This window comes from Triticum urartu, chromosome 4A (genome assembly GCF_056163025.1).
Source record: "Triticum urartu cultivar PI428250 chromosome 4A, HENAU_Tu73, whole genome shotgun sequence".
Lineage (NCBI taxonomy): Eukaryota > Viridiplantae > Streptophyta > Magnoliopsida > Poales > Poaceae > Triticum > Triticum urartu.
The window spans coordinates 131193897-131204544 of record NC_141876.1 but is presented as its reverse complement, the minus strand read 5'-3'; positions in this window follow the sequence as shown (position 1 = coordinate 131204544).

Sequence of the window (10648 nt, the reverse complement as noted above, 5' to 3'; positions counted from 1 at the left end):
GGGCGGTTTGTTTTGCGTATAAAAGGGGCTTAACCCGGTTTTGCTGCAGATAGCTTCTGATTCATTCAACATTTTCTTAACAGATTCAGTGACTTCTTCATCTATTAGCTGATATTGATATGGCGTTGGGAGTCTTCTACGTCACCAGTATACTCACACATTAAACCGGAGCGGCAACTTAACGGCAAAATGCTCCAGGATATCTAGCAACAGACGAAGTCCACGCCCGTTAAACCGTTGGCCAAGAAGGCTCTCAGCTTGGCGAGTTGAGGTGCGTATGAGGCCCGTTCCTGGGCACTTAGTCGTTGCGGAAGCAGATGAGTATTAGCAAGCCGGTGAGTGCGGTAACCCGGCAGAGGGTTTTCATCTTCCGGAGAGGTGTCTCTGCAGTAGAACCAAGTTTGATTCCACTCTTTGGGGTGACTGTGAAGTTTGGCATGAGGAAACTCAACCTCTTTCCTTTTTTGAATTGAGATGCCGCCAAGTTCCGTATTGGCTCCGTCTACGAATTCAGTGCGACGGTTTAAATGGAAGAAATCCCGGAATAGCTCAACAGTTGGTTCTTCTTGAAGGTACGCTTCACAAAAGACTTGAAAGTTGCAAATATTGGATACCGAGTTGGGTCCAATATCTTGAGGATGGAGTTTAAAGCTAGCAAGTACATCTCGAAAAAACTTCGATCCGGGCGGTTTAAAGCCACGGCCTATGTGATCAACAAATACCACTACTTCACCCTGCTTAGGGGTGGGAGGATTTTCCGGTCCAGGAACTCGCCACCGTATCTCATTCTTCTTCGGTAAGGTGCCAATCTTGACCATTCCGTTGAGTTGCTCCTCAGTAACCCGGGAGGGGACCCAGTTTCAGGAATAAAACTGCTTGGCCATTGCAAGTGAAAGGCTGGGAAGAAAATAATGCCGGTTTACGATTCATTAATGGTGACGCATAAGGTACAACAAGGAAAAGGAATCCAAGTATGTGTAAATTGGTAAATCAACGACGGGGTATTTATGAATGATAAGGAATGAACAGAGGCAGAGGTATATGCATACTGTTAAACTGGAGTATAAATAAATTGGCGGTTTAAAAGGGGACTAATGGTACCTGCCGGATTATCATACTTCAAAAAGTTAAACCGCCTATATTGGTGTGAAGGGTACAGATCTGAAAAATACCTAAGTGTGGGAAACAAGTTTCACAGATTTATATGGTGATTTCAGATCTAAGGGGTGACAAAAAATGAGAATATATTCAAGAACTAAGTTATAGATATCAGTTCATTAGGTTCAGATGAGTTTTCTTCTATATGAAGGGGATGATCAGGTTTAGATAAGAACTAAGTCGCACAAAGAGCTAGCAGATCTAGCTAGTTTTTGATGCTACTGGGAAGAAAAGAGAAGAACACCACCAGAGCTGCGACGAACTCCGATGAACACGAAAACCCTAAAGTGGATCTATGAAGGAAAGGGGGAAAACTTACCGAAGCTATTAAGGTAGCGGAGGTGTGCCGTGGTTCTCTGGAGCGTTTAGGTCGATGCAGCGGCCAAGGATGAGCTAGAAATGAAGCTTGATGACGACGGCGGTGTTCGGACGCAGGGACATCGTGAGGAGGAAGAAGAGATGAAGAGGTAGTGGAGGAAACGGAAAAGGGGGGGTCTCAGCCCTATTTATAAGGTGAACAGATAAGCGACAGGCGCGAGAATCGAGGAGCTCAAAAATGGATATTTAATAAGGTTGTCGCCTCGATGGTTGGATACTCATTAATGAAGGGCATCTTCGGCTTCAACGAATAGGTGACATCATGACGGTTTACTGCGGATCTGAAGGATGACATCACGGCGGTTTACAAGATCCATGCGAAGGTGCTAGGGCAAGAATTTTTCTAAGTGTTGAAGATTGACATGGACAAGTTCAAATCAATCTGGGGCCTAATGTTGGGGATATTACTGCTGGACGTAAACCGGCCAGGGGTAGCCGTGTTAACTCTATGAAGATTAGAGGCCCATAAAGACGTAAGGATGGTGGTGCTTTACGAAGGCCCAAGGCCCAAAGGCGGGTTAAGGCCTGTAGATGTAAACTGACTTTCTCATGTAACTTGTATTGTAAGATAGGGAGGATAGAGACCGAGTTGGACACGTTGATGATCCGGCCTCGGGACTCTGTAAACCGACAGGCGTCGACCTATGTATATAAAGGGACGACCCAGCGGCAGTTTAGGGACGACATACAACAACTCGAGATCCAGGCAAAGCGGATTCGCTCCCTGGTCATCGAAACCCCAGCAATTCCATCACAACTAGACGTAGGCTTTTACCTTCATCGAAGGGGCCGAACTAGTATAAAACTCTCGTGTCCCTTGTCCGGTTTAACCCCTTTAAGCTAACCCGTAGCGATGGCTCCACAACTAAGTCCTTTCACAAGGACATCTGCCATGACAAAACCACGACATTGACCGAACTATGTGCAAACACGTCTTCGGACAACAATAGGTACCATCTGGGACTTATCCGGCATCAAGATAATATATTACATCGACTTCTCAAACCCCTGTCTCAAGGGCCCGTTTTCCGATCACTATTTCCTCTAATATATTACACCGCGTTTCTATTCCTAAGTATGTTGCCGTGCTAGGAGTTGATCCTCAGGCCGATTTCACGAATCGACCTGAGTCTCAGGGGCTACTAGGGTCAGTGGTTTGATTTTATCCTTCAGGTGCATCTCGGATATTAGGCCAACATGCACCTTGAGGGCTACTGGCTATACATCTCGGCAGAGAATACATTGCACAAATCGGAATTAAATTCATATAAATCAGCCCATGGCCAAGGTGGTGCACCGCCTCGGATACAGTCCAGCGTTAGAGCCTGGATATAGTCCGGCGTTGGTGCTCGACTGCAAAAGATACCTTGGAAGCACTCCAGCATAAAGCTTAGTTGCAAGTGGCTGGCTCCATAAAGGGCATCTCCGACATTAAGCTCGGTTCTACCCTTTTCACTTTTTCAAGACCGAGGTAATCTATGACACTTCGAATACAGTCCGGCATTGGAGCTCGGATACATTCCGAAGTTGGAGCTCGAAAGCGGTCCGGCGTTGGTGCTCGGCTGCAAAAGATATCTCCGATGCAGTCCGGCATTGGAGCTTGGATGCAAGAGGACACTGCCGCATGGGTACAAATTGAAACCCGAGGTGTGGCGTAAAAAATAACAAGGCATTGCTAAAGGCCGAAAACTTAAAGAGGCTCCTCAGATACCCGACGTGTAGACTCTTCGGATTCACTTCGGCGATCCTCAAGATCGAAGATGAGAAGATTTGTTGAGCCAGTTTTCAAGACCGATGACCGAAGATGAAGAACAATTTGGAAGAATCGAGGAGCGTCCCCAACTTGAAGACTGGTTCAGGGGGCTACTGACGGTGTCTTGGACTAGGGGGTACTCACCACGTCGTCTCCCGACCAACTGGATCGGCCCGAGGACCCCCGTGGCGATTCACTTATGGGCCACTCCTGGCAGCCCATGCCGCATACAAGGAGGATTCCACAAGACTTGGCGCCCAAGACAAGGACTCCTCTAAACCCTAGTCCTCTGGTGAGTTATATCAACCAAGGCCAGACTAGTCAATAGAACATCTCATATTCATGAGAACAATCTCGTGGTAGATACATGTACTCTGTACTACACCCCATATGAATACAATCAAAAGCAGGACATAGGGCTTTACCTCCATCAAGAGGGCCTGAACCTAGTTAAAATCCCGTGTCCATGTTACCATTGCTCCAAGACGCCTATCTTAGGACCCTTACTACGAGATATGCCGGATATAGAACCGACAGTACCATCAACGCCAGCCAGCCCTACTAGGACCTTTTTCACAGCGGGTGCAGCACCCTTGGATCTCTTGCTATTGGAACTCTCTGGCAAGTCATCAACAGGCGCAACATACTCCGAAGAGGTATGCTTCCCAGATTCCTTGTTGGCATCCTTATTAGCTTTCTTCTTTCCTTTATTTTCCTAGGCGGGAACAATGGCTTCAGCGGCCTCTGCCACGACTCCTTCCCGGTACATCTTGTCCACGCAAATGATTGTGTACTTCTTGTTTGATGGAATGGAAATGACGCCTATTAGCCTTGGCATCTTCAAGGTGTTGTAGGCATAGTGGGATGCCGCCATGAATTTGGCCAGAGCTGGGCAGCCAAGGATTCCATTGTACGACAGGGGAAGGTCGACCACATCAAACACGATCTTCTCAGTCTGGTAGTTCACCCCCCCCCTCCCCGAATGTCACCGGCAGCGTGATCTTCCCCTTAGGATGACTCCTGCTGGGGTTGATCCCTTGAAACGTGCCAGTAACCTTGAGCTCTTCGTTTGCTATCTAAAGCTTGCTGATGACCTTTGGAGAAATCAGATTCAACCCTGCCCCGCCGTAAACCAACATCTTTGTGATGTTGAGGTTGCGGATTGTTGGTGAGACCAACAACGGCAAGCAACATACCGCGGTGGTGCGGTCAGGGTGATTCTCTTCGTCGAAGATGATGGGCGTGCAAGACCACTTGAGCGGCTTCCGAGAATCTGCCACTGGCTCCCTGCCATTGACTTTGCGCGCCCACCATTTAAGTTGGCGGTGAGAGGAGTGCAGTGATGCACCCCCATCAATGCACATGGTGTCAGTGGCTTTCTGGAACTCCTGCTCGATGGTTTCCTCTTCATCTCCTCCATCGCTCTCATCATTGCAATCTTCCTTCTCACAGCCTCTAGCGGGTTTTCCTTGATTCTGAGGAGCCTTGTCGGGGCGGCTTGCTCTGCCGCCTCGGCCCTTCCCGCCAGCGCCACCTTAACCTTTCTCCTTATCATGCTTCTCATATTCAGCCCTCTGCTTCTTGACGAGCTGCTCAACCTGATGACACTCCTGGAGATCGTGGCCCTTGGTCCGCTGGATCTTGCAGTACGACCCATCACCCTTCCCAGCCTTCTCGGCAGCCACGGCTTCCCGGCAATCGGCGCACGCGGCAACTTCCTTGCCGGGAACCTTAGTCTTGACCTTCTTGCCGGTTCTAGGTGCGCTTGATCCCTCAACGGTCATCACTGCCTTATCCTTGCGCCTCTTGTTGCGCTTCTTCTTCTGATTGTTGGCCTTGTCATCATCTTCTGAGTCGATGTCGACGCCATCCTCTTCACCGAGGAGTTGCCTCCCTTCCTCTACCCAAGTAAACTTATCCACTAGGGTGTATAGCTCCTTCATAGTCTTGGGCAACCGAACATTCATCTTAGAACGTATCCGATGATTGCGCATGTTGGACTGAACGCAGCTATCATAGCTGTCGGGTGGATGTCTGGAATGTTCCTGTGTACTCGGCTGAACCTATGCATGTACTTCCTGATGACCCACAAGTATATGGGATCATCGTAGTCCTTTCGATAAGTAAGAGTGTCGAACCCAACGAGGAGCAGAAGGAAATGATAAGCGATTTCCAGCAAGGTATTCTCTGCAAGTACTAAAATAATTGGTAACAGATAGTTTTGTGATAGGATAGTTTATAACGAGCAACAAGTAACAAAATTAAATAAAGTGCACTAAGGTGGCCCAATCCTTTTGTAGCAAAGGACAAGCCTGGACAAACTCTTATATGATGTAAAGCGCTCCCGAGGACACATGGGAATATCGTCAAGCTAGTTTTCATCACGTTCATATGATTCGCGTTCGGTACTTTGATAATTTGGTATGTGGGTGGGCCGCTGCTTGGGTGCTGCCCTTACTTGGACAAGCATCCCACTTATGATTAACCTCTATTTCAAGCATCCGCAAATACAAAAAAAGTATTAAGGTAAACCTAACCATAGCATGAAACATATGGATCCAAATCAGCCCCTTACGAAGCAACGCATAAACTAGGGTTTAAGCTTCTGTCACTCTAGCAACCCATCATCTACTTATTACTTCCCAATGCCTTCCTCTAGGCCCAAATAATGGTGAAGTGTCATGTAGTCGACGTTCACATAACACCACTAGAGGAGGGACAACATACATCTCATCAAAATATCGAACGAATACCAAATTCACATGACTACTAATAGCAAGACTTCTCCCATGTCCTCAGGAACAAAAGTAACTACTCACAAAGCATAAACATGTTCATAATCAGAGGGGTATTGATGTGCATATAGGATCTGAACATATGATCTTCCACCAATTAAACCAACTAGCATCAACTACAAGGAGTAATTAACACTACTAGCAACCTACTAGCACCAATCCCAGACTTGGAGACAAGAATTGGATACAAGAGATGAACTAGGGTTTTGAGATGAGATGTGTTGATGAAGATGTTGATGGAGATTGCCCTCTCCCGATGAGAGGAGCGTTGGTGATGACGATGGCGATGATTTCCCCCTCCGGGAGGGAAGTTTCCTCGGCAGAACAGCCCCACCAGAACCCTAGATTGGTTCCGCCAAGGTTCCGCCTCGTGGCGGCGGAGTTTCGTCTGAGAAGATGGATTTTCATTATTTTCCCATCGAAAGAGTCCATATAGCAGAAGATGGTCACCGGAGGGCCACCAAGGGGCCCACGAGGTAGGGGGGCCCCCAGGGTGTGGCCCCCCTGGTAAAGTTCTTCTGCTCAATGTTTTTTATATATTTGGAAAACATCATCCGTGAAGTTTCAGGACTTTTGGAGCTATGCAGAATAGGTCTCTAATATTTGCTTCTTTTCCAGCCAGAATCCCAGCTGGCGGCATTCTCCCTCTTTATGTAAACCTTGTAAAATAAGAGAAAATAGGCATAAGTATTGTGACATAATGTGTAATAACAGACCATAATGCAATAAATATTGATATAAAAGCATGATGCAAAATGGACGTATCACTTCCGCAGAGTCTCTCCTTCCTTCTGTGGGAGGAGTTGCAGGTCGCTGGGCCGCCCTGGTTCTTGATGGCCGCCCGTGAAGGCACCAATGAACTCATGGCACAAGTCATCCCAGGTCGAAATGGAGTTCTTCGGCAGGTGCATCACCAAAGACCTCACATTTGGCTTGAGTGCCAAAGGGAAGTAGTTGGCGAACACCTTTTCGTATCTTCCCCCGGCAGCTTGAACAACGATGGTGCAGATGCTCAAGAACTCTACCGGGTTTAGTCTCCCATCATACTTCTATGGTATTTCTGGCTTGAACGTGCGAGCAGATGGCCAACGGACTTGCCGCAACTCACGAGTGAAGGCGGGGCACCCAACATCGAAAGGCAGGTACCCACCTTCACCAAGTGTGGGCTCGTCGACGTCGGAGCCATTGCGGCTGTCGGACTGGCGGTGGGTGTCGCGACGTCACTCGATGGTGACGCGCGCGCCCCCCTCTGCCTGTCCTCCAGGACTCGTCGTTGGTCTTGAAGTGCTCGAGGGTCGGACGAAGCCATCGAGACATCATCGGGTTCCTCGTCGCGTGGCTCCGGCTGTGGCCCCTACGCTGGCTGCCGCGGAGGGGACTGCACTATATGGGTGGCCTCTTCCACATGGCCAACAGCGTGGGCCGTAGCCGTCGCCTGGGGAGGCCGTGGCGGGCCGGCTCGCTGTGATCCTCCCGCCTTAGTGAAACCAATTAGCCTCTGAATGGTGGTTCTCCACTCATCCATCTAATTAGCTGCCGACAGAAATCAACAGCAGCTGGGCCCGCACCATGGCCTCTGAAGCGGTGCTTGGCATGGATGATGATGTAGAACGTAACGCCGCCCGGCTCCTAACGGTGCTGGTAGTGGCTGCACTGTGTTCTCGTTGTTTTGAGCCAGCCGCCAAAACGGTGTGGTGACAAGGTGGAGGCGCTTGAGGGCCAGCGACTCCGTTTGGTGCTTCGACTGGGTCAGCTCATTCCGGTGGTGGTGCATGCCCTGCGGTCGCGCCCATCGCGGGAGCGGCCGAAGAGCTGTGATTCGCCCCACAACGAGTGCTTCCGCTGCGGCTATGCCCCTCGGTTGGGCGGAGAGGTGCAGACAGAATGATATCCACACCCGTACCTCATGGAACATGGCCGCTGAGATGCTGGCGGTGTTGTCCTTCTCTGGTGCCTCCTGCTCCCGTTTCGACCACAGGGGAGGTGGTGACGACGCCGCCTGCGCCGACCACCTCCCCCGTAGCGTCCACATCTCCGTGTGTCCAAGTAGCCCTTGCGGCGTTGGCAGCCGCGTGCGACGGGGCCTTCGAGGTGGACAGGTGAGCTGCGGCACCGGGCTTCTTCTTGGGCGCCATGGACGATGGAGCCGTTGATGAAGGAAATGACGATGAGATGACGCGTTGCGTATGCTTCTCGGGTTCGCGCAAGTGCTTCCCCCTACCTGGCATGCCAAAGATGTCGTGGGAAACCACGACCACCTATGGGGCCATGAGCCCCTTGTGGTTCGGCAGGGGGATGAGCACATTGCACAAAGAGCGGAGAACGTCGCGCAGCATGACATGGATCACACGGGCAGTTTTACCCAGGTTCGGACTGCCGCGAGGCGTAAAACCCTACTCCTTTGGTGGATTGATGAGAGGACCGTGGTGGAGACGTAGCGCTCTTGCCCGGCAGGGTTGCCTCGGGACGAGAGCAGCTACGCGCGTATGAGTGTACAAGGGTCCGAATCCTTTCTATGGTTGCCACGAGCCTCCTTTTATAGATCAAGGGGTCACCACAATGGCAAATCAGTCATTGTGGACTGATTAGATAGCAAATAGTGTTATCATACCTAACTCTGCAAACAGGGCAGAGCGCATTAAATGCGCTGCTTAGTGTCACATCATGGCATGCCCGGCAAGCCTTGTCGGGCTGTTCGACCACCTTCTTGTCTGTCTGCTTGACACGTCTCTGGACGGGTGTCATTTGGAGGCGATTTCCTTCGGAAATGGCTGCCATGTGTCACGAAACAGCCACTTAGTCACTTGGGGGCTTGACGCCGCACCGATTGATGACTTGCGTCACTGTGAGGTGGAGCCTTGGCGGGGTAGTCCACCCTCGGTGTTCCCGGCAAGCCTGCCGGGACAGTCTTGAGACTTGTCTCTGGAGCAACCTCGTCCTTGCCAGGCTCGCCTGCCCGGCAAGGGAGGTTTTCCCTTAGTGATATCTTGTTTCCTTTGGCTTGACTTAGTCTTCTTGATCCGCTCTCTGACTCCTCAAAGAGCTATTTCTTCAGCTTGGTCTGGTCTTGGATGTCGCAAACTTGTTCTTAGGCCTGTGCACGGTCTGGGTAACAGACCTAGGGTTTGTTGCACCGACACATTCACAATACATTCCAAGCAAGCATGGTAAGAGTATGAGCAGCGGAAAGAGTAAAGCATGCTAGTTGTAAGAAAGTAAAGGGATGGGATTGGAGTGTGCAAACACAATGAAGACACGAAGATTTTTGGCGTGGTTCCTATAGGTGGTGCTATCATACATCCACGTTGATGGAGACTTCAACTCACGAAGGGTAACGGTTGCGCGAGTCCAAGGAGGGCTCCACCCATGAAGGGTCCACGAAGAAGCAATCTTGCCTATCCCACCATGGTCATCGCCCATGAAGGACTTGCCTCACTCGGGTAGATCTTCACGAAGTAGGCGATATCCTTGCCCTTACAAACTTCTTGGTTCAAATCCACAATCTTGTCGGAGGCTCCCAAGTGACACTTAACCAATCTAGGAGACACCACTCTCCAAAAGGTAATATACAGTGTGTTGATGATGAACTTCTTGCTCTTGTGCTTCAAATGATAGTCTCCCCAACACTCAACTCTCTCTCACATATTTGGTTATGGTGGAAAGATGATTTGAGTGGAAAGTAACTTGGGGAAGACTAGAGATCAAGATTCTTGTGGTTGGATTGGAATGTCTTAGTCTCAACACATGAGTAGGTGGTTCTCTCTCAGAAAATGAGTAGCGGAAGTGTAGGCACGTTCTGATGGCTTTCTCACAAATGGAGAAGGGGGTGGAGGGGTATATATAGCCTCCACACAAAATCCAACCGTTACACACATTTCACCCAACTCGGTCAGACCGGATAGAAGAACTCGGTGAGACTGATTTAGTTCAAAATGTGAACGTTAGGAATCTCGGTGGGACCGACGAGATCAACTCGGTGGGACCGATGTGCTAGGGCTTAGGGCAAACATCAACTCAGTGGCACCGATTGCATCAACTCGGTTAGGCCGAAGTGAAGCAATAAGGCAACAGAGAGAATGTCAAGCAAACTCGGTGGGACCGATTGCACATTTCTGTGAGACCAAAATAATTACAATAGGTAATAGAGAGTTTGCAAGGCCATCTCGGTGAGACCGAGATCCGTATCGGTATGACCGAATTGTCTAGGGTTTCTGGTAGTGGCTATGTCAACTGAACTTGGTGGCGCCGGATAGATCAAATCGGTGGGGCCGAGTTTGGCTATGAGTTTTGGACATATGTGGAAATATGAAAGTGGCTGAGGGTTTTGGAGCAATATCACTAAACACTTTGAGTAAGTAGACCATTAAGCAACACCTCATCCCCTTTTAATAGTATTGGCTTTCCTATGTACTCAATGTGATCTTGGATCACTAAAATAGAAATGAAGAGTCTTGACCAGTTGCCAATCTTTGTCCTTAGTATTTTGAAGGGGTTCCACATCCTCTTGTCCTTACCATGCCATTGTTGAACTCATCTGAAATACACTAGGTAAAGGTATTAGTCC